Source organism: Portunus trituberculatus, chromosome 50, assembly GCF_017591435.1.
Source record: "Portunus trituberculatus isolate SZX2019 chromosome 50, ASM1759143v1, whole genome shotgun sequence".
NCBI lineage: Eukaryota > Metazoa > Arthropoda > Malacostraca > Decapoda > Portunidae > Portunus > Portunus trituberculatus.
In genome coordinates this window covers 18128171-18133674 of record NC_059304.1, presented here as the reverse complement: position 1 = coordinate 18133674, position 5504 = coordinate 18128171, and the positions used below count along the sequence as shown (strand labels likewise).

The window sequence follows — 5504 nt, the reverse complement described above, 5'->3', positions numbered from 1 at the left end:
TATTATATCTTTACCTTCATCTCCTCAGCCTCAGCTTCATCTCTCACTCGCCTCTCTCACTCTATCCCAATTTCCTTTTGCATCGCTTGTCTCTGTGTGATGTGTCTCCGTCTCCCTCCCACCGCGTAGTGTAGTGGTTAGCAAGCTCGATTCACAATCGAGAGGGCCGGGTTCGAGTCCCGGGACGGCGAGGCAAATGGGCAAGCCTCTTAATGTGTGGGGTGTGTTCACCTAGCAGTAAATAGGTACGGGATGTAACTCGAGGGGTTGTGGCCTCGCTTTCCCGGTGTGTGGAGTGTGTTGTGGTATCAGTCTTACCCGAAGATCGGTCTATGAGCTCTGACCTCGCTCCGTAATGGGGAAGACTGGCTGGGTGACAAGCAGGCGACCGAGGTGAATTACACACACACAATGTAAACCTCGTGGCCATATGAGGTGCAGCTACAAGACCAAGAGACACATGATCACAACCAGAACAGGAAATACCAGAATAGAAATAATAAATGAAAACAAAAAGAAACGAACCTGTCAGAACACACACACACACACACACACACACACACACACACACACACACACACACAGTACACACACAGTAACACACACACAGAGAGAGAGAGAGAGAGAGAGAGAGAGAGAGAGAGAGAGAGAGAGAGAGAGAGAGAGAGAGAGAGAGAGAGAGAGAGAGAGAGAGAGAGAGAGAGAGAGAGAGAGAGAGAGAGAGAGAGAGAGAGAGAGTGTGTGTTTCTTTTGTTGTTTTTTTTTCTTTTTACCGTAAGGCCTATAGCGCCTGTAGGCACACTTGAAGAGTGTATGGGAAGCGCTGTTCAGCTTCCGCCCATTAGTGGCGCAGGCAATTTTATTTATAGTGGTACCCATATTAGGGCCCATATCACCACCCAAGCTCATCTTGAGTGTAACCACCTAGAACCTGGGTATCATGGTGACTTTAAACCACTCGACAAATGGCTAAGTGTTTTAATGCTGTACGTGATGGGATTCGAACCTACGCGTAGACGTTTGCCCGATCACCACCTTATCCACTGCGGGTGTGTGTGTGTGTGTGTGTGTGTGTGTGTGTGTGTGTGTGTGTGTGTGTGTGTGTGTGAATGTATGCAATTGTTGTGCTTCAGATATTGATGGTATTATTATTATTAGTAGTATTAGTAGTAGTAGTAGTAGTAGTAGTAGTAGTAGTAGTAGTAGTAGTAGTAGTGGTGGGGGTGGTAGTAATAGTAAACTAACAACGAAAACAAAAACAGCAAAATCAACGAAAACAAAAACAGCAAAACAACAACAACACAACAACAACAACAACAACAACAACAACAACAACAACAACAACAACAATTATCAAAGCACTTTACTTATTCCTCGGCTGTTCTGATGCTTATTCTTCTTGATTTATCTTTCCGATCCACCACCACTATCATCACCATCACCACCACCACCAACACCACCACCACCATCACCTCCACCATCACCAACGCCACCACCACCACCATGACCACCACCACCACCATCACCACCACACAGCCTGCCAATTAAATGAATGACAAAAGAATACAAATGAGATCGTGTGAACCTGTTTGACGAGAGAGAGAGAGAGAGAGAGAGAGAGAGAGAGAGAGAGAGAGAGAGAGAGAGAGAGAGAGAGAGAGAGAGAGAGAGAGAGAGAGAGAGAGAGAGAGAGAGAAAGGGGGGATTGGAGGAAAGAGATAAAAGTAGAAGGGAAAGAGTAAGAAGAGAGAGACGGAGAGACAGAAGGAAAGGACACACGGACAGGTAAGATAGAGAAAGAGAGAGAAGACACAGAAAAGTGAAGGAAAAAATGAAGTAATGAAGGAAAATAATTAAAAAGAAAGAGCTAATGAAATGAAAGGAAGATACAGAAGAGGACGAAAAAAAAATGAGGGAGACACAGGAAAGGGAAGAAAAGATAAAGTAAGGAAGGAAAAAAAGACTGAAAAGAGCAAATAAATTGGAAGAAAGAGATATGGAAGAGGACGAAGTAACGAAGGAAGGGGAGGAAATAATGAGGAAGGGGAGGAAAAAAAGGCTGTCCTGATCCCCTCAAGAGACACATAAGCTTCTTTCATCAGGGAGGAGGAAAAAAAAAATTGTAATGATAAAGAAAAGTGGACTCAGATTCTTATTGATTCATACCTGCGTGACTAAATTAAATACTCTGAAAAACACAAGTACTTTTCAATTAAACTTTAGCCTTTGGAAAGCAGTGATGGTGAGAGAATCGACAATTTCTCCTATTAACAAGCTAGAAATCATGCCAACTCATCACCAGAACCATTAGAAAAATACCCTTAAAAACACACGAGTATCTTCAACTAGACCCTTTGGAAAGCAGTGATGGTGAGAGAGGCAAGCGTTTCAGAATACGAGGTAGGAATGACAAAGTAGCATCCTCTCACGCCGCCCCCAACACGTTCCCTTTACAAGCCACACCAAAGAGGATAATCCCACACTATCTGCCGGGCCGGATGATTGGCTGACGGTGTGACTGAGCGGGTGGCGGCAAGGGAGGAGGGAGTGGTGACGAGAGGAGCGGGAGGGAAAGGGAGGGATAACAAGGATAGGAAGTGGGGAAGAGGTGCCGCAGGAGAGGTAAGGAGGGAGTAGGAGGAGAATGGTATAAGAAGAGCAATAGGAGATAGGGAAGAGGGAAGTATAAGGAGAGAGAGAGAGAGAGAGAGAGAGAGAGAGAGAGAGAGAGAGAGAATGATTGATTTGTGGGGTTAAAGAGAAGTGGGTGTTTTCTTCCTAGTCTCTCTCTCTCTCTCTCTCTCTCTCTCTCTCTCTCTCTCTCACACACACACACACACACATGATCACTTATTCCCATTATTTGATAGCTTGATCAGTCAGAAGAGAGTAATCACTAACTATTGGACCCACAGTTGACGATAATGGAGATTTCAACAATGAACATTATGCCGCCAATGTGTAGCTAATAGCGCTTGTTTGCTAGATAGACTTCCTTGCCTCCGGGAACTGTGAATATTCATTTATTTTTATTTTCTTCAGTAATATTTCCTTCAAGTCATTTCTTCTCTAACCACGTAACATTTTCATTTCCTAATTTTCTTCTGCACGGCTTATGCCAGAGGGAGTGGGGGGTGGGGAGAAACCTTTTAGCTTTGCTGTAATTTGCTTCCACTATCACCTTAGTTCTAGTTAGGTTATCTCTCTCTCTCTCTCTCTCTCTCTCTCTCTCTCTCTCTCTCTCTCTCTCTCTCTCTCTCTCTCTCTCTCTCTCTCTCTCTCTCTCTCTCTCTCTCTCTCTCTCTCTCTCTCACATCACAAATGAGCCACACCCTCCGCGCATCAAGCAGTACAACAAGCGTGTGAGCAGCGGACCGAAGGACTAATTACACTTTATCAACACTTATCATGCTTTTCCCCCCGCCGAGTGCATACATGTGACACTAATTGGCTGGCGCGCTTCAAGATGGCGAGGATACGTGCATTGACGTGAGGCCCTGTAGGTTTTATTTAGCGTCTTGATTAGTGACTGGCTTGTTTAATGGTTTTCTCACGGCGATGGTTCTTGTTTTTGTTCACATTTTTACTTCACTTCCAGTAATATTTCTTTTCTTATTATTATCTTACAAATTCTTCTTCTACTTCTTCGCTTCTTACTAATACTGATGTAAGTACAACTTTTCTTTGGGTTTTTTTATTTTTCCTAATAATATTTTTTTTTCATTCCTAATTATTATTATTATTATTATTATTATTATTATTATTATTATTATTATTATTAGCATTATTATTAGCATTATTATTATTATTATTATTATTATTATTATTATTATTATTATTATTATTATTATTATTATTATTATTATTATTATTATTATTATCATTATTGTTATTGTTGTTGTTGTCATATTATTTCATCATATTTACTGTGGTTAAGTAAATGGGCAATTCAGAGCTGTAACAATTCAATTAGAATTTTTTATATTCTAACTTTTGAATGCGTTTCCTCAGAGAGAGAGAGAGAGAGAGAGAGAGAGAGAGAGAGAGAGAGAGAGAAATGGTAGTTTTGCGTAATACCAATAACTTCACAGTACTTCCCCCCTCTCTCTCTCTCTCTCTCTCTCTCTCTCTCTCGTCAAACCTTAGAGTGGTTCAAGTTAGACCACGTGTCCTTCTGTTAACCTCGAGTGGACATTGTCATAGTCTCTCTCTCTCTCTCTCTCTCTCTCTGATGCAGCTAAACGTTTTGATTTTAATGATTCCCTCGGAGTGACTTGTATATGAGAGCGCAGTGTCACGGTCGGCCTGCGCGGCTTTCACGGGGCATAATGTTCCCCCGCGCCCATTGAGTCCCGCCATCAAAGAGTCGATGGTGTCTGTGCGACGCTCCACAAGGCGGGACCATTAGCCGCGCATGGCGATATTGTTTTGTCAAGTGTCCGCGTTCTGTTTCTCGGCACACGCTTTTGTCCGCGGTTGAATCGATCGTCTCATTTGCTTAAAGATCCTCCTCTGCCTTCCTCGCCTCCCTCTGCCCTTTTCCTCCTCTCTGTGTGCCCCTCCCGCCCCCTACCGGCCAATGACAACAGGCTAACAGCATCAATATCACCAATCACGCGCATAAATCACTTCAGTTCCTCCAGTGGCCTGATTGACAGATCGTCCGCCCTTTTGTCAGCATCTTCCTCCTGCTTTTCGAGTGGGTCAGCGCTGCCAGCATCTTATCAGCCCCGTCATCTCGCCGCAACACCCGCCCCTTGCTCGCTACCCCGCTCACCCCACCCGTGACTCTAACTCTAACTCACGTTGTTGGGAATAAGTCAAAAAGTTGCAATCCAAGTCCTCGTTTAGCGCGCAAGAAGAGTGCCAGCGTCTCACCGTGGTGCCGCCCCGCGCTGGCTACACTGCCGCCCCGGGGAGGAGTCACGGTAAAAACAAAAACAAAAGAATAACACAAGGCGACGGGAGGCCACTGTGCGATAATGAATTAGGTCTTTATGGTAAGGAAACAAACCGCGCCATTATATTCTGAGGCAGCCCGCTAGTGAACACCCCCCCTCCCAACAACCCCGATCTACCCTAACTGCCCCACCCCAGCAGGAGGCCGGGCCTCTCTCCTCTGACAGGGCAGCCACATACCTCACCCAGCTGTGTACTAAAGACGCCACTGCCTTCCAGATGTCTCATCTCACTAGATAAAGGTCTCTGCCGTATGAAATAGCAGTTATGTTCTCCCTTCACTCTCCAGCCACTTGGTGAGGCACAAAGAGACATTCAGGAGAGTTATTCACTAACCGGAACCTTCACAGCAATCATTCTACCTTATTTAACGTCCAAACAAAGTCATGTAGTGGTATTAATGATGATCTTTACTAACCGTGGCCTCCTGGGCGTGTAGTGGCGTGCTTCAAGGGGAGTGTGACCACCGCTCAGTCTGCTGCCATCACCACCACGACCACTAACTACAGCACGCCGGTCACGTCTCACGGTCTCAGCTTATTTAC

At 44.7% G+C, this 5504-nt stretch overlaps 1 long non-coding RNA gene across 1 annotated transcript in view; it reads right to left on the bottom strand.

The window, feature by feature from the left end:
* LOC123500018 overlaps positions 1-5504 on the bottom strand; it is a 73374-nt gene extending 67870 nt beyond the window's left edge. The window contains exon 1 of the long non-coding RNA XR_006673149.1: positions 5378-5504. This is a non-coding gene — a long non-coding RNA (uncharacterized LOC123500018). The remainder of the gene's footprint in view (positions 1-5377) is intronic.